Source organism: Crocuta crocuta, unplaced genomic scaffold (assembly GCF_008692635.1).
Source record: "Crocuta crocuta isolate KB4526 unplaced genomic scaffold, BGI_CrCroc_1.0 scaffold64, whole genome shotgun sequence".
Taxonomy (NCBI): Eukaryota; Metazoa; Chordata; class Mammalia; order Carnivora; family Hyaenidae; genus Crocuta; species Crocuta crocuta.
Genome location: NW_027530640.1, coordinates 6,016,286 through 6,035,659, shown reverse-complemented (window position 1 = coordinate 6,035,659; position 19,374 = coordinate 6,016,286). Strand labels below are relative to the sequence as shown.

General features: G+C 39.0%; 1 protein-coding gene across 2 annotated transcripts in view; it reads left to right on the top strand.

Annotated features, from left to right (window-relative positions):
• AFF4 (ALF transcription elongation factor 4) overlaps positions 1-19,374 on the top strand; it is a 96,096-nt gene that overhangs the window by 501 nt on the left and 76,221 nt on the right. The gene's annotated exons all lie outside the window — the stretch shown is intronic.

Here is a 19,374-nt window from a genome sequence, read left to right as displayed (position 1 = left end):
CCCCCCCCCCCTCCTCCAAAAAAAAAAAAAAAAGGGAAAAAAATTTCCACCTTCGGCTAGCGAAGGAGATTGACTAAAAATGGGAAGGTGGGGGTGTAATACTTGACTACCCCTCCCATAACTTCGCTGTCGGTCTGTTACCTAGTTATCCCGAAAGCTCGGATTTGGATATGGATGTGTAGGCCTTTCCTCCAGCTGCCTGTGCCCGGGGTTAATCTCGTAATTGACGTCAGTGCTTTGTTCCTTCCACTTTGCTGTTCCTTCCACTCTTTGAGGGTGGATCATGGGGTATAAGAGTTTGAGGAGTATCCTTACTGCTTTTTCTCTCACAGTGGATATGATTTATAGGAAGTTGAAAGCACAAATCTGAAATGGTCGTGTATGGAGTCAAACGGAGAGGAAGAGTTCATTTAGGGTTCTCGCAGTCAGTTGCGATTCAGAATGGCTTTACGGAAATTTTACACCAAGGCCAGCCTCTTTTTCAGTGACCGGTCTGTCTTGGTGGAATCTAAGCTAGAAGTGCCTATGGGGATGTTTGCAAATGTGACGTTTGAAATACGTGTTGATTTTTAGGACTCAGGTGTTAAGAGCTCAGAGCTTTGTTTCCATATTGATTTCTCAAAGCCTTGTGAAGTGCTTTTGTTATTTAACTGTACTTTGGTTTATCAAAATGGAGGTATTGATGGGAATTTTCATAATTTGGCATTTGATGTGAGCCTTTGTGGCCTGCGAATCGGCCTGGATCTTCTTTGGTCATATATGCATAAAGAAGTGTTGGCAAAGGGCCACTTGTCTTTTAACAAAGCTGGCTTCTTTAAATTTCTCAGCTTAATTTTCCTTATTCATCTCTGCATTTTTCAGTCTCTGAACTTTAAAAAAAATCCTCAAGAAGTTATTTATAATTATCTTTTAGAGTCAATTTACCTGGAAGCAATGATTTTTCTTTTTTTTAAATATCAGCAGTTTCATTGAGTGTGTGGTGGCTTGTATGCTGGTGACTTTGGTTTTTGTTAGCTCTGCAGGAACAGTAGGCAAATTCTACTTTAAATTAAATTTTTCGCCAAGTGGGGACAAGATAGGATGTCTGTGAATGGCCTAACTTTACTGTTTGGTTTACCAAAAAAAAAAAAAAAAAAAGCTTAGCTGTATTAATTGGAAAGTGCTCCACGGTTTTGGGGTATCAAGATGATTGTACAGAGCTTTGGTGAAGCTCTGTTAGGTATTAAGAACTCCTAAAGATAGAATATTTTTATCCAGATTCACTTTCTATTTGTCAGATGACATTCGTTTTCTGTGCTCTTGAGTTATTGTATGTCTTTTGTAACAGCTGACAGGTTCTTTTGTATTGTAATTCTCTGATAGGTCTGTTGCAGTGTGTCTAGAACAAGAACTATGTTTCTATCTCTCCTGTATCCTCCTCAGTATTTTACACAGTTGTTAGGTTGAATGTGAATGTGGTATCCCGCCTAAGGTTTCACAAAAGGGTCATCTAAAGAAAACTGTATGAGTAAGTGATCAGTGTTGGAAGGGGCACCAGTGACTATCCACTGCAGAAGATGACAGAAGGGTGGAGCCTTCTTAAAGTTGTGGATCTTACCTTTTTTGAAGAGTTAAGGTAAATGTCATGGTTTTATGTGTGCCTGAGAGAAACAAAGAAAACAGGTATTTCTTCTTTTGTGGCCATCTACTGGTTTAGAATGGAGTCCAAAATGTACAAGGCCTTTTCTTTGTAGTATTTTTCATAAAATTAAAGAGATACTCTTACAAGTATTAAAGGCACACCTGGACAATGACCCACAAGTGCAGTACATATTATAAAAGTTGAGGACTTAAGTTTGTTGGTTTTTTTTTTTTACTTTAGCTCTATTCTCCAGATATCTTAGTATAAAAACTTTTTTTGAGTCTACTGTACTCAAATAAAATTTTTTTTTAACTTTCCTCTATAATGTAATTGTTTCCCAGCTTGTGAACTCCCAGTCCTCATTATATTTAACCATTTCCTTTTTCATTTTCTCTGATAAGTTGGAGTGATTATATTTGACTTCTGGGAGGGTGTGTGCCAGTCTCACTTACTGTGAAGTAAGGTGTAGTCAGTGATTAAAGCTAACCAGACCTGTTACCTTGGTGCTTTTTCCTTTGGTTTAAGAAAAGTAGGTCTACTTGTAACTTTTTATACTGAATATCTTGGTTGTTTGAGGTGATAACTCTAGTACATGGAAGAAGTCATAATAAACATGACAGTTAATGGAGTTTGGGTCTATCATCTGCATTCCTGTTTGTCCTGATGTTCATTTTCACTGGTATCACATTCTAAGAATTTTAATGGTATTAGCACACAGAAAATATTAGAACCACTGAAATCATTTCCAAAGTATTACAAAACATTTTAATATTGGAACTACTTCTTAATTCTGTTTTATTTTTATTAAAAAATATTTTTATAATTTTTTTAATTTATTTCTGAGAGACAGAGACAACGTGAGCAGAGGAGGGTCAGAGAGAGAGGGAGACACAGAATCTGAAGCAGGCCCCAGGCCCTGAGCTAGCTGTCAGCACAGAGTCCGACGTGGGGCTCAAACCCACGAAGCATGAGATTGTGACCTGAGCCAAAGTTGGACGCTCAACCGATTGAGCCACTTAGGCGCCCCTTAATTCTGTTTTTTTAACATTTATTTGTTTTGGGGGGGGAGGGACAGAGAGAGAGGGGACACAAAATCCAAAGCAGGCTGCAGGCTCTGAGCTGTCAGCACAGAGCCGGATGCAGGACTCAAACCCACGAACCTTGAGATTATGACCTGAGCCGAAGGTGGACACTTAACCAACTGAGCCATCCAGGCACCCCTTAATTCTCTCTTTCTTTAAAGCTTATTTATTTTGAGAGAGAGAATGAGAGAGAGAGTGCACACATGAACGCAGGCACGCAATCAGGGGAGGGACAAAGAAGGAGAATCCCAAGCAGATTCAGTCCTCCCAGTGCAGAGCCCAATGCGGGGATCCATCCCATGAACCCAAGATCATGAGCTGAAATCAAGATTTGGATGCTTAACCAACTGTGCTTCCCAGGCACCCTAGCCTAATTCTGTTTTTGAAGGAAAATATTTTGTTTAAAATCTACCTTAAAATGGCTCAAATAAAAAACTCAAGAAACAACAAGTGTTGGTGAGGATGTGGAGAAAAAGGAAGCCTTGTGCACTGTTGGTGGGATTTCAAACTGGTGCAGTCATCGTGGAAGACATTATTTCCTTAAAAAATTGAAAATAGAAGTACCTTACAATCCAGTAATCACACTACTGGGTATTTAGCCAAACACAATGAAAACACTAATTTTGAGGGATACATGCACCCCTATGTTTCTTGCAGCATTATTTGCAGTAGTCAACTATAGAAGCACCTCAAGTGTCCGCCAGTAGATGAATGGATAAAGAAGATTGGTATCTTTATATGATGGAATACTATTTAGCCATAAACAAGAGTGAAATCTTGCTATTTTCAACAGTTTGGATGTGTGTAGAGAATATGATGCTAAGTTAACTAAGCCAGTCAGAGAAAAAGTCATACCATATGATTCACTCATATGTGGAATTTAAGAAACAAAACAAAACAAACCAAAGAAAGAAAAAAAGAGATAAACCAAAAAACAGACTCCTAACTACAGAGAACAAACACATGGTTACCAGAAGGGAGGTGCGTGGCAGGAATGGGTGGAAAAGGTGAAGGAGATTAGGAATGCACTTAAAAACATTTTTTTTTTAATTTAATTCCAGTAGAGTTGACAAACTGTTATGTTAGGTTTAGGTATGTAATATAGTGTTCCAACAGTTTCATACATTACCCACTGCTCATCATGACAAGAGGACTGCACTTGTCGTGATGAACACTGAGTAATGTATGGAACTGTTGGATCACTGTATTGTACACCTGAAACTTATATAGCGCTGTATGTTAAAGGATACTGGAAATTAAAAAAAAAAAAAAAGAGTAAATATAGCCAAAAAATAAAAAAACATCTACCTGCTTGCTTTGTCAGGAATATACTTTTTTAAAAAATCTGTAACCTGTGGAATGTTCTGCGGGAAGGCATTTTGTGTAATTTTACCTCTTTTGTAGTGCCAAATGAACCATGGCAACGGCATTTAGGTGGGTAGCCAAAGTTATTATTGGATACCATTTTAAACTATTTTCATTATTTCCTAGGATAGATAAAAGACCCTTGTGCATTGCTTTTCCAGAGTTGTAGGTGTGTGGCTGGGGAAATCAGGGACTGACATGATTTTGTTGCCGCGGAAAGCCAGTATGGTTAGGCTACCCACATATTGTCATGATCTACCCCGGGACTGTGCTACCTGGCACTGCTTTAGGGCTGAATGGGTGGGTCTCTCATGATTTTGTAAAGTTAGAGCTGGCTAGTGAGTTACAGTTTTTCACTTTGACTTTTTCTTTTCTTGTCATTATTATGGTAGCGACAGTTTTATGGAGAGGTCAGTGCTTTACATTGACAGGCATTCCCACCTCTTTGCCATTGCGTCCATTTCTTCCATCTGGAATATCACTTTTCCTCTGTTGTTCCCTACTTATTAAAATTTCACTGTCTTTTGCGGCACAGTGGAAGTACCATTGCCTTCCCAAAATTTTACTTGATTCCCTAGGATACTCCAACTGGGAACTACCTTCTTTGAATCCCTGCATCACTTTGTATCTCTCTTATGTGTTATGTTGACTAGGGGACTATACCCTGCTGAGTGACATCTGGCACAGTATATCAGGGAAGACATCCTGGTAAAATAAGGGCTTTGTATTACTATTTCATTATATATCTGCAAAAAATAAAGATTAAAACAATAATCCAACCTTTCAGTAAAGAAGTTAATACTAATTCCTTAGTATCATCACATATCTAGTCAGTCTTCAAATTTCTCTGAGTTTTGCACTTACTCTTGTTTCTGTACAGTTGGTTTGTTAAAGAAGCCACATTTTTGCCCGATGAGATTTCTCACAACCTTAAATTGTGCTGAATGCATCCCTGTGGTTTTATGTAATATGTTCCTCAGTCCCTTGTTTTTTCTGTATATAGTAGTTATATTTAGAAGCTTGATCCAATTGAAGCTTGAATTTTTGTATTTTTTTAATGTTTATTTATTTTGAGAGAGGGTAAGCAGGGGAGAAGGCAGATGCCTAACCAAGGCCACCCAGGCACCCCTTGAATTTTTATTTTTACTTTGTATTTTTAAAATTTATTGCTTTTGAGAGATAGAGAACGAGTGAGGAGGGGCAAAGAGAGAGGGAGAGCGAGAATCCCAAGCAGGCCCTGCATTGTCAAGGCAGGGCTTGAACCTCTGAACTGCAAGGTCATGACCGGAGCCTAAATCATGAGTCAGATACTTAACTGAATGACCCAGGTGCCCTTGAATTGTTATTTTTATTTTAAAGTTTATTTATTTTCAGAGAGAGAGAGAACAGGTTGAGGAGGTGCAGAGAGAGAGGGAGAGAGAACATCCATCCCATGCAGACCCCATACTATAAATTCAGAGCCTGATGCAGGGCTCCGTCCCACAAAGCATGAGATCATGACTTGAGTAGAAATCAAGAGTGGGACGCTCAAGCAACTGAGCCACTCGGGTGCCCCCCGAGTAACTTTTAAATAAACTGCCCAACGTGGTGCTTGAACTGCCAACTTCCAAGAATTGCATGCTCTACGAACTGAACCAGCCAGGCGCCCCAAAGCTTGAATTTTTTTTAAATAGGAAGATTGCTTCATGGCTAGTGTTGTGTACTTCCTCTGCACTCTTTTTTTTTTTTTTTTTAATCTTTATTTTTTTGAGAGACAGAGTGCAACTGGGGGAGGGAGGGGTAGAGAGACGGAGACAGAGAATCCAAAGCAGGCTCCAGGCTCAGCTGTCAGCACAGAGCCCAACACTGGGCTCAAACTAATGAGCTGTGAGATCATGACCTGAGCCAAAATCAGATGCTTAGCCAATTGGGCCACCCAGGTGCCCTGTTTGTTTGTTGTTTTTTTTTAATGTTTTTATTTTTGAGAGAGAGGGAGAATGTGAGCTGGGGAGGAGCAGAGAGAGGGGTACAGAGGATCTGAAATGAAGCAGGGTCTGCGCTGACAGCAGAGAGCCCGATGTGGGGTTCAACCTCACAAATGGTGAGATCATGACCTGAGCTGAAGTCCCACACTCAACTGACTGAATCACCCAGGTGCCCCTCCTCTGCAGCCTTAAACTTTCAGCCTGTCTTTTCATCCTGTTCGTGAAATTGCTCTTACCAAGGCCACCAGTGACTTCTTTATTGCTAAATTATATAGTTATTGCTTACTCCTTTATCTCTTTCTCTGCCTTTTTTTGGTTGTTGTTGTTGTTAACCATTTTCTCCTTGATACTGTTTTCTTTCTTGTTATGACTGTCTCTTCCGTTTCTTCCTACCAGTTGCTTTCTTACAGACTTAATTCTCTGCTAATCCCTTGATATTGAAGGTTCTTAATATTTTGGCCTTCTGTTTTCAGTCTTCTGGATGTGAGTGAAATTTGTATAGCTTCAGCTACCATCTCTGAAGTGTTTTGTGGGAACCATAACTCTTTCATTCAAACTGAATACCTTCCAAGAGTGGCACGTACCCAATGTAAGCAAAAAAGAACTTGTTGAGAACATATCAGATACCCCATGAATTATAAGAAAGGCAGTCAACCCACAAGAAGACAGCTAGAACTCAGGAACAGCTAGATCCAGGGGCTGCAGATGTAGTTAGGAGTGTCTATTATGCTTCAGATGTTCTTTCTGTGTTCAGTTCTCTCTTGCTGCAGACCAAATTTAACACTTAACTAATACCTTTTGAGTTTTAACTTATATCTTCTGCTATCAGAGAGAGGCTGCTTTGACTCCAAATCCCAGTTCCAGGAAAAGGACTCATTTGGTAATATGTCCACCTGCGGAGCACAACTCTAACATGCTCTAACCGGGGCACCTGGGTGGCTTGTCAGTTAAATGTCCAGCTCTTGGTTTGGCTCTTGGTTTTAGCTCAGGTCATGATCTCGTGGTTTGTGAGAAGCTCTTTCTCCCTGTCTCTCTGCCCCTCCCCAGTACTTATACATGCACACATGCTCTCTCTCTTTGTATCTGTCTCTTTCTTAGGTGCATGTATGCTCTTTCTCAAAATAAGTAAATAAACATTTAAAAAAACCCAACATGTTCTGACTGTGACATTCCAGAGAGAAGTGGAGTAAAGGACACTCTAAACCATAGTTGTCCCCCTCATTTATCCCATAGTTATTTAGTACACACACAGTCCTACTTTTTTTTCCTATATATATGTTTATTTTTTAAATGTTTACTTATTTACGTTGAGAGAGAGAGCACACACAAGCAGGTAGAGGGGCAGAGAGAGAGAGAGAGAGAGAGAATCCCAAGCAGGTTTTGCACCATCAGTGCAGAGCCTGATGCAGGGCTTGATCTCACAAACTGGAAGATCATGACCTGAGCTGAAGTCAAGAGTTGGATGCTTAACCAACTCAGCCACATAGGCGCCCCTGTTGATTTTTTTTTTTAACATAATATAGCTATCTGTATATAACAGCAGATACCCTCATCTCTGGAGACAACCCAATTTCTATCTGGTGAACACATCCAGAGGCCCTTGTTCTCTGAGTCCTGATTCGAATGGTGAAATCCTTTGTTAATTGGATCTGGATCTGCTTTGTCACATATCTGAAAGTTGTGGGCTAAACACTAAATTTAATCATCCCTGACATAACTGATACATAGTTGTGGGAGAACACCACCACCACCAACAAAACAAACCGTTAGGAGTGGAGGGGAGAGGAAGGTATCATTGTTCCAAAACTTACACCATACATTGGTAGGCAGGTACAGTGTAAGGTAAATGGCAAAACCAGCAAGTACATGGGCCTTCATTTGTCTACCTACTTCCTTGCAAGTGGAGTGAGTTCTTTGGTAAGCCAAATGAAAATCTTCAGTTCTGTCAACGAGGATTATTTTCCTTGTCTGTTGTTTTAAGTTAAGGTTAACACTGAGAGGACATTTGGAAAGAGTTTTAAGGGAAGGCAGTTCTGTGTTGCCTTCGCACAAGGATCCGTAAACTATGGTTAGTAGGCCCAGTGCTGCCTGCTTTTGTGTGGCCTGTGAGCTAAAAATGTTTTTTATATTGTTAAATGATGGGGAAAAAAGTCATTTTGTGGCCTGTGAAAATTACAGGAAACTCAAATTTTAGTGTTCATAAATAAAGTTTTATTGGGACACAGATGACACACCCATTTGTTTCTGTATTGTTTGTAGCTGCTTTTGCTGCTACAATAACAGAGTGGACCGTAGGGCCTGCAAAGGCTAAAATATTTACTATGTGGCTTTAAAAACGTTGGTCATCTCCTGTCTTAGCAGATCCCTGGTGGATACTTGAGTTTGAGGATTGTTTTAGAATTTAAGTTAGTCACAAGGTCCGTATTTACTGTGGTGTAGGGTTTTTTGATTGTGGAATGTATGTGTATGAATAGATATAAATAAATTTTAAAAGTACATAAAAAACAGATATGATCTGGGCATTGGCTTAGCTTCAGTTAGGGACTCAGACTTCACTGGTCAACTGTACCCTGAAGGTAGGGTGAAGGGAGGGGCAAGAATTTCCAGAAAAGCTGGGGGAGAGATAAGGCTAGAAGGTCATCAGATAGTTTCTGTAAGCGTTTGTCATGTACAAATGAACACTTCTACTGCTTCTCAGTCAATCCCCTCACCCCCAAATCCTGCTTTTTCCTTGCCTTGGGTAACGTACCACTGTTCCTGCTTTTTCCAGAAACCTCCAAGTTGTCCTTGATCCGTCTGTTTTACTTCTCACACCTGGCTGGCCCTAAGATTCTACTTCCTTAACATCTTTAAATTTAAATGCTTTCTCTGTATTATCAGTATTCCTAGTATTACTGTCTTAATGTAGGCTTTCTTTTGTCACTGAATTATTGCAGCAACCTTCTCGTTTGCCTCCTTACTGCTAGTAAAATAATTACTCCACCCTGTACATACTGGTTTTTCTGTTTAAACTACAAATCTGATTTTGTCCCTTCTCTTAAAACTTCTTAGTTGTATTTCATTTGTTGTAGTATTCTTCGAACTAGGGAGTCTTCAGCATTAATTAGTTTTATGTAACGTCTGAAGCACTGCTCTGCAGCTAGCTACTCCCTTGGGAGTTTGTTGCTGTGTTTAGATTTTGTTTATTATTGTATTTGTGCCAAGTTATAATGCATTGTACTAATGATATTGTGGTGGCTCAGACAAGGGAACATAGTGAGTAAAACTGAATCGTGTCATGGCAGGTTGTTAATTTAAGCAGGCCAAACCTGTAAGAACCTGGGCATAGTAGTGTCATGTTTTCACTGTGAGATGTATCTGGTGGATCCCGTCTATGTAATTAATCAATATGAAAGAGTTTGTTTACAGTGTGAGTGTTTTGTTTCAAATCTCAGCAGTCATTGTACTGGATACACATTTTGTATAGATTTCAGTTAAGGTCCTAAACCACAAACAGACAAGACAGATTGCAAGAATTAACAATTGAGGACTCTTTACTTTATTCTTTTTTTTTTATGTTTATTTATTTTGAGAGAGAAAGGGAGAGAGAGAATCTCAAGCAAGCTCCTTGCTGTCTGCGCAGTCTGATACAGGGCTTAATCTCACACATTATAAGATCATGACCAGAACTGAGATCCAGTCAGACACTTAGCCGACTGAGCCACCCAGGTGCCCCAGCAAGTGAGGACTCTTTAAAAAACTTTTTTAAAAATGTTTTTTATTTATTCTTGAGAGAGAGAGAGAGACAGAGCACGAGTGGGGAGGGGCAGAGGGAGAGAGGNAGCTGGCAGTCAGCACAGAGCCCGACGCGGGGCTCGAACCCACGAACCGCGAGATCATGACCCAAGCGAAAGTCGGACGCTCAACCGACTAAGCCACCCAGGCGCCCCTTTAAATGCACATTTAATGGCCTCTAGCTGGCATTATAGTCTGTGGCTATATTTCCCTAAACTAGCGACTAAACACTTGGAATTATTAAATCCATTTAGTATAGCATTTCCTGCATTAGTATTATTGAAGTCTTATTATAATTATAGAAGGGCTTTAATAATATGAAACCGACCTGAGACTACGTATTTCTAGATTGACTACAACATTGTTCATGAATTATTATGAATAACATCATAATCTTATATTAATGTTTTTTTATTAAATTTTTTTAAAAAATGTTTATTTATTTTTGAGAGAGAGAGCACAAGCAGGGGAGGGGCATAGAGAAAGGGAGACACAGAATCTGAACCAGGCTCCAGGCTCTGAGCTGTCAGCACAGAGCCTGATGTGGGGTGCAAACCCAGGAACCGCGAGATCATGACTTAAGCGTACTTCGGAGGCTTAACCAGTTGAGCCACCCAGGCACCCCATGTTATGTTAATGTTATTTACAATTTTAATTTGTACTTAATTTTTAAAGTTGTCTCAGTTTTACAGTTATGTAAAACTTTACGTAAGAGCTATAAACACAACGAGTTCATACCTAATTTTATGTTTTCCTGTTAACATAATAAAGTCATCACTCAAGATCTGGAAGATTTCATTTTCTTTGCAAAGGTCTCTTTATATCTTTCAGATCTGAGAAACAAACCCACAGGTCTGGTCTGATCCCATGTATCTCTCCAGTCTTAACTTTTTATTTTATACTCCCCCAACCCCACCTATGCTTGATTCGCCTCTGTTCCCTAAGGGTGCTGTGCTCTCTTGTCTGCTGCGGTGTTGCATTGTTCTCTCAGCTTAGAACCAATCTCCCTCCCTCTCTCTCCTTCTTACTTTTCTTCCTCTTTGCCTCCTGCGATCTTTCTCTATTCTGGGCAGCTGCAACCAAATCTTGGAGATGAAGAGTACTTTTATTTATTTTTAAAAAATATTCTTTTAATGTTCATTTTTGAGAGACAGAGGGAGACAGAGCGTGAGTGGGGGAGGGGCAGAGAGAGAGGGAGACATAGAATCTGAAGCAGGCTCCAGGCTCGGAGCTGTCAGCACAGAGCTAAAGCAGGGCTCAAACCCATGAAGCACGAGATCACGACTTGAGCCTAAGTTGGACCCTTAACCTTAAGACTGAGCCACCCAGGCGCCCCAGAGTACTTTTATTTTTTTAATACCTTAGCGTTAGCACCGTGTCTGGCACATTGTATGCTCTGGTTAAGTAATTAGTGAATGAACTAGAGTGTTAGCATTGTACCTTATGTGTTGTATAGGTCTATACTGAGAGATAGTTTTTAAAATCACAATTGTAAAGCCTTCAAAATTCCTTCTGAATTCCGTTTGAGTATGTTGCAAGTCTGCATTAGAAAATATTTTGAAAGTATGTTTACTCTTCTCACTTAAAATTTGATCTCTCAAAGTAAATATTCTTTGTGCCATAATAAGTAACCCATAGCCGTAACTTATGATTAAAGAGCAGCAGCCTTAAATGGCCTTAACCTTCTTAAAGCAATATTCCTGTTTACATTTAAATGGAACCTTATTAACAGAATTTATGTTTAATAAAGTCAGTTAAGTGACCAACTCTTGATCTTAGCTCAGGTCATGATCTCACTGTCATGGAAACGAGCCCTCGTTAGGCTCTGTACTGAACTTGGAGGCTGCTTGGATTATTTCTCTACCCTCCCCTACCCCCCTTTCTGCTCACGTGCTCGCTCTCTTTCTCTCAGAATAAATAAATAAACTTAAAAAAAAGAAGAAATCGAGTACTTTGTTACCATCCATTTTTCATAGATGCAAATGATGTTGAAATTACTGAGAAATTCCTTTTTAGTATAAAGTTCAAGGAACCTTTGCTGTATAGTGTTTTTTTTTTTTTTAATTTTTTTAAATGTCTTATTTATTTCTGAGAGAGAGAGAGACAGTGTGAGCAGGGGAGGGTCAGAGAGAGAAGGAGACACAGAATCTGAAGCAGGTTCCAGGCTCTGAGCTGTCAGCACAGAGCCCGACACAGGGCTCGAACCCACACACCGTGAGAGCATGACCTGAGCTGAAGTTGGCTGCTTAACCGACTGAGCCACCCAGGCGCCCCTGCTGTATAGTGGTTTTAAACTTTTGCTTAATGTGGTATATACATTTTTAGGTAAAAAAAAATTGCTTTTATTTTGCAATTTGGACTTGTATTCTTTCCTCATGGCTTCCTCTGGTACTGCAAATGAAAGCACTCTTACAGTGCTCTGTCGAAGAGATCATTTCTTTCTGGATGTTGTAGACTGAAACATTCAGTTTTTACACCTTCTCACTTTGCCAAGTATGATTCTGAGATTTTACAGTCTAGCACTTACATTTGGTGAACATTTGAGAGGACAGGGTTTAAGTAAAAATAGACATTGATCATTTCTGTACATGTGTTTTTTTCCTTGAACATATGTTGTTTTCCTTTTAGATAAACTCTTGTAGAAAAATTGCTTTAAAAGCAACAGAATTCATTTAATATCAGTGTTAATGCCTTTATAGTATTGATAATATATTGAATACAATACAAAGAAGACCTACTCTTATCATTACCAGATATAAGTGAAAGTCTTAGGGAGGAAGTGGGAGACTGTCTGTGGATAGAAAATGATGAGCCACATCATATTTTGAAACCCAACTTGTAATGAGTATAACCACTGACTCTTGGAGCAATAACACTACAGTTGTGACCTTTATGAAATTCATCATGTGTTTTGAGTATGTATTGTATGCCTGCCACTGTGTTAAGCACTAGAGGGGAGAAAGAGTAAGTGAAATTATATCTGTATATGGAGCTCTTACTCTCTAGAGGCTTATAATAAGGAGGTGAGTAGGGAGAATCCATAGGATATCAATAAATAATCCTAATGTAATGCAAGTGTTAAGTGCTAGACGAGATACAAAGATTCTTTGGAAAGTAAGTGATTTTAGTGACACGAATCTTGAAGGGCTTCTTGGAGGAAGTAGGATATCCAGTGACTTTGAAATGGATGTGTTTAGAAAGAGGGAGAAGGAAGGATATTTTAAGTAGAGGGACTAGTTTGAGTAAGGATGTGGATCTGAAAGCGTGTAGAATATTTTTAGACTCGGATAGACCCTGAAGGTTTTACAGAGATAGGTAAGAATTTAAAAAGCTGTGGACAGTTTTAAATCCTGGGACAAGAATTGAGGATTAAGATTTTCCATAGAGCTTGGAGTTGTTGACTTTTAAGCAGAAGAATGTTTTAAGTACATATGTTTTATAAAAATCTAAAAGTAAATATCAACTCCTACATTACAGAAGTTTCCAATAAGAGACTTTCAGTGGGTTTTAGATATTGCATGCTTTTAAAGCAAAAAACTGAGTCAAAAGATTGTGTTCTTTTTTTTTAATTTTTAATTTTTTGAAGTTTGTTATTTTGAGAGACAGAACCAGAGGTGGGGGAGGGGGAAAGACATACACACACACATACAGAGAGAGAGAGAGAGAGAGAGAGAGAGAGCCAAGCAGGCTCCATGCTGTCAGCACAGAGCCCTATGCAGGGCTCAAACTCACAAACCATCAGATTACAACCCAAGCTGAAACAAGGATTGGATGCTAACCGACTGAGCCACCCAGGCGCCACAAGATAGTTTTCTTTTTAAAAGGAACTGTAAACTTTGACTTTTAACCATGGTTTCCACCCATTTATTCATCTTTAAAGATGAAAATAGACTTCTCAGTTTATTTGTCCATATGCTTTTAGAATTTGGTAGTAACAGTTTTTGAGAGATGTTTATAAACTAGTTAAATTTGGTTTACATATTTCTCAAATATTAGTAAAAGCCCAGGAAGTATAACTTTACTTGGTTTTGGTTCTGAAAATGGTTTTGGTGTGTAAAACTGCAGGGCTACTAGGAGAGGGAGCATTTTCGATTATATTATTGAGAGAAACATTATTTAAAAGGAGGCAGCTGGTTATAAGTAATATGAATAGTCCTATTCTTATGTTCATACTTTGTTGAGCATACTTGTATATGTAGTAAACATTTCTTCAATTGAAGTTTAAAATTATCTAGTTTTAAAAATATTTTTTTAAGTAGATTCCATGCCCAGTGTGGGGCTTGAACTCACAACATTGAGATGAAGAGTTGCATGCTTTACCAATTGAGGCAGCCAGGTGCCCCTGTCTCCTATTTAAAAAGTAAGTTTATCAGTAATCATTTTGGAAAATATGGTTTCAAATGACTTCTTAAACAATTGATTGTCTGCCTAATGACATAATAAACATTGGTTGTGGTACTGTTTGACCCCTAAGATGAGGAAATAAAGCTTTGCTTTATTAGAAAAGGCTTTATAGAGAAGGTGAATTGAGTTATAGTTATAGATTCAGAGTTGTATAGTGTGGTAGATAAGTAAATACATGTGTTTCAATTCTTTTTTTTTTCCATGTGTTTCAATTTTGATCAATCTAAAATAATTAATGCATATGTTAGGTGTCTGCTAAATTAAAATTTGTTGCAGATGGTGTCTGATTTCAGTGTAATATGAGTCTTAATTATTCCAATTTTGAAATAATGGAATTTTGTGATATTAGGTGAAGATGTCATGATCTCTAGGTGTTATTTTGTAGTAAGATAATTGCTCCTTTCTAACCAGGCCATGAAGTTCATTAGTTTACTTATTGAAGTGATGGTCCACTAGGTTATGTCCTAAGTATGCAAGGCTGAACAAAACAGACAACATTCCCTGATTATCACCTAATAGGAGAGGAAATATTAATGAACATCAAAAGAAGTGAATACCTAATTGTGATCAGGTACTCTGAAGGAAAACAGAAGTGACTACATGAATTTCTGTATGCTGAAAAAAGTACCACAAGTTCAAGAAACTAAAAAAAGAAAAGAAAAGACGATTGGATACTGGGAAGGGAGGTTAATAAGAATATAAAATAAATCTGATGAGCTAGGTGGGAGTCACATCAAGTGTGAAGTTACATAATTGCTTTGTAGGCCACATCAGGACCTTAAAGTTTTTCCTAAGGTAAATGGAAAGCTTATTAAAATTTTTTAAGCAGTGGTTGAGTAATATGATCTGGTTTGTGTTTTAAAAAGATCATTTTGGAGACACCTGGGTGGCTTAGTTGGTTGAGCTTCCGAGTCTCTCTGTCTCTCTCTTTTTAAAAAATGTTTATTTATCTTGAAAGAGCAAGAAAGAGAGGGAAAGTGAGTGCAAGCTCACAGTAGGCCTCTCTGGGGAGCTGGAGAGGGATAGAGAGAGAGGGAGGGAGATAATCTCCTAAACTATGAGATCATTATCCGAGCCAAAACCAGAGATTGGACACTTAAATGACTGAGCCACGCACTTGCCCCTCGAGCATCCCCCTCTTGATTTTGGCTCAGGTCATAATCCCAGGGTCATGGGACTGAGCTCCGTGTCAGGCTCTGTGCTGAGTGTGGAGCCTGCTTAAGATTCTCTCTGTTCCTCTGCCCCTCCACACCCCCCATGTTCTCTTTCTCTCTAAAATTAAAAAAAAAAGCTACTTTTCTTCTAAAAAGAAGTAGATCACTTTGGCTGCTGTATGAAATACAGATTAGAGAGAAAACAGGAACCAGGAATCCAATTAGAAGTCTGTAACATTTGTTCAAGCTGGAGATAAAGTGATAGCTTGTTTTGAATAGTGACTGAGGAAAAAGAAGTGAACAGATACATTCAAAATATTTTGGGAGGCTGTGGTTATGGATTGGTTGTAGAGAGAGATTAAAGGGAGGATTGATCAAGAGTGTTCAAAGAGTGATAGGATGAGGATCACTGGAGCAGGAGTTCCTGGCAGTAGGGAAAACAGATTAAGGAATCAATTTGGGATGTATTAAGGTTGAGATCCCTCAAAGAACATGATAAAACAGGTTCTCTATCTCAAAGAGAAAAGTCTGATAATGGTGCATATTTGGGTATTTGTATTGTAGGTATACAGGTAGGTTTTTTTTTTTAATTTATTTTGAGAGAGAGAGAGAGAGCGTGCATGAATGGAGGAGAGGGGTGAGAGAGGAACAGAGAGTCCCATGGAGAATCTGCACTGTCAGCACAGGCTCTATCCCACAAACCTTGAGATCATGACCTAAGGTCAAGAGTCGGATGCTTATACCACTGAGCCACCCAGGTGCCCCTGTGTACACATAGTATTTTAAGCCATGAGAATGTAAGGAGAGAATGTAGACTGAATCAGTAAAACCCATGGCTGAGCATAGAGAAGCATCAGCTTCTGAGAAGTCTGGTAGGTAAAATGGTAGGAGACTGAGGTGGTGGGAAAGCTGTAGTTACAGAAACCAAAAGTATATTAAGGAGAGAGCCTGGATGTCGATGTCCTGCATTTGACGCCATTGTGGTTGAAGTTGAGCGAGCTCCAGAGGTGTCCGGAGGAATAACAGTATTTGCTGTAGTAGCCTCATCAGCCTGCCAAGCCAGTGAACATTCGACTTCTCCTTGAACTAAATCACAGTTTGGATATAAGAAATTTGCCTTAAGAAATCACAGCTGAAGAAATGTATGATATATTTGGGAAATTCTAATCTATTCATCAAATCTGAGTGGTGAACACAGCCGAAACTAGAGGAATAGCTTACGTCATCAGTGAAGATTTCTTTGATTCCAAGAATGTGTGTGATTACCTTTCAGGATTCAGTGTTTATAACAGATACCTGGTGGTTTTGTACTGTAATGCCAACAGGGCATTTCAGAAGATGGACACAGAAAAGAAGGAAGAACAGTTGAAGCTTCTCAAGGAGAAACATGGCATCAACACACATCACCAGAATAAACGTTTTCTGCATTTTCGTTTTGGACTAGCACCCATAAATGAGCACCATCACCCATGTTTTTTGGTTTTTAATTAATACTGAATGTTACGGTTTGTTGAGATTCAAAATGACATGCTTGAAATTTTGATACATGTTAGAATTAGAATATATTATGTGAATAAACTTATAGCTTTTTGATAAAAAAAAGGTATATTAAGGAGCCGTTAGTGGCTGAATGTGTTGAATGGTAGGTCAACTAAAATGATTAAGTGTCTGTTGGATTTAGCAACATGCAAATCACTAGTGATCTTGGCAAAGTGGAGTGTGGGAAGTTGAAAACAGAATGTTGGGAAGTTAGAGACAATAGAAGGTTGAATAGTGATTGGATATGTTTTGGAAAACAATTTGTCTCCATCTACTAAAATTGAAGATGCTCGGGGGCTCCTGCATGGCTCAGTCGATTAAGCATTTGACTCCTGATTTCTGCTTCTGCTCAGGTCATGATCTCATGGTTTGTGGGTTCAAGGCCTGCATTTGGCTCTTTGCTATCAGCCCAGAATCCACTTTGGATCCTCTGTCTCGATTGTGCGCACTCTCTCTCGCTCACCCAAAAATAAATAAACAGTAAAAAAAAAAAAAAACCCTGAACACTGAAGGTGCTCATAGCTTGCACCCTAGCAATTTCCCTTATAGGTATATTTTCTAAAACAGCTTTCACTCATTGATATAAGAGAAATGCAGAAAAAATGATCACTACAGCTCTGTAATGGCAGGAAAAAAAACTGGACAGTGGTTAAGTTGTGTGAATACACAGTGGTGAAAATAAATGAACCATAGTAACGTTTATCAACATGGATTAACCTCATAACATAATGCTGAAAATTAAAAAAGTCTCTGTCCTTAGAATATATCCTTTATAAATGTTGAAAAATATTCAGAAAAGTGTCTGTTTAAGGATACATACATAGGGGCGCCTGGGTGGCTCAGTTGGTTAAGCAGTCAACTTCAGCTCCAGTCTTGATCTCAAAGTACGTGGATTCAAGCCCCGCATCAAGCACTGTGCTGACAGCTCAGAGCCTGAAGCCTGCTTTGGATTTTGTGTCTCCCTCTCTCTCGGCCCCGCCCCTACTTGTGCTCTGCCTCTCTCTGTCTCTCTCTTTCAAAAATAAATAAACATTAAAAAATTAAAAAAGAATACGTATATAAATAATAAAAATATAAAGGAATTTATAAGAATGATTATCCCCAAAATTAGAAGAGTGGCTATCACTTGTAAGGTGGAGTGAGCACAGGAGATGTGATCCAGGGATGCTCTACGATAGCCTTTCACTATATTGGCAATGCTGTGTTTCCTGAGGTGGTTCATGACTAACACAGGTGTTTACTGTATTGCTTCTTGCCCTGTTTCAGGTAACTTTTTATAAAATGAATGGTTGCAGAGGAAATAGAGACTCACCAAGAAACCTTTTGAGAAGCTTGGCCATGAACAGAAATAGAAGAGCGATAGAATGATAGCTGGAGAGAGATAGGGGATCAAGGAAGCCTTTTCTTTTTTTAAAGTTTATTTGTTTTTGTAGAGAGAGAGCATGAGCAGGGGAGGGGCAGAGAAAGGGAGAGAGAGAATCCCAAGCAGTCTCTGCACTGTCAGCACAGAGCCTGATGGAGGGCTCCACTCATGGACTGTGAGATCATGACTTGAGCCAAAATCAAGTGTAAGATGCTTAACCAGTGGAGCCACCCAGGCACCCTGAATCCATTTCTTTTTTTTAAGAAGTATATGATCTCATGATTTGGTTTGTGAGTTTGAGCCCCGTGTCTGGCTTTGCGCTGACAGCGCGGAACCTGTGATTGGGCTTGTGTCTCCCTCTCTCTGCTCCTCCCCCACTTGCTCTCTATCTCTCTCTCAAAATAAATAAATATAAACTTTTAAAAAAAGGAAGAATATGTTTGGATGCTGGTAGAAAGGATTCATTAGAGAGGGAGAAGTTGAAGTTGGTAGAGAGAAGTCAGTAACTGATAAAGGTCTAAGAGAAGATAGTAAAATGGACATACTTGTTCTTTCACAGAAGAGAGATACTTTTTCTTTTTTAGCCAGAGGAAATAAGAGAATGGATGCAGATGCTAGTAGTTTGAAAGTTGATGGTTGATTGATGAGAAGATTTCTGTCTCATGTTTAATCTTCTGTTTTTAATCATTATTCTCTAAGACAAGGTCATTTGTGGAATGCAAGACAGGAGAGAGAGTCCTAGGCTCCATGGATATATTTGTGAGGAGTAGGAAAACTAGTAAGATTTTGGGAATTGAGGGCCTAGTTGAGAGTGAGTTATAAAAAATGATTATAAGAAATTCAGTTAATATACAAAGACACAATGAAGAAAGCACAACCGGGATGGAGCTCTCTTTGCTTCTGTGTTTTTCACCACAGTATTTTAAACCTGAAGGCTATTGAAGTCTTATAACTGACTTTGGGGCAAGATCTTTCTCTGCAAAATACTGTTTTTGGATCTGATATTGGCTTTGATCTCCAGGTGTACAATATTTGTTTCCCTACCTTTTAGGAATTAACCTCTTCGTATTCTCGCAGGGAGAGAAATCCTGCCATATGAGGCCAAGGG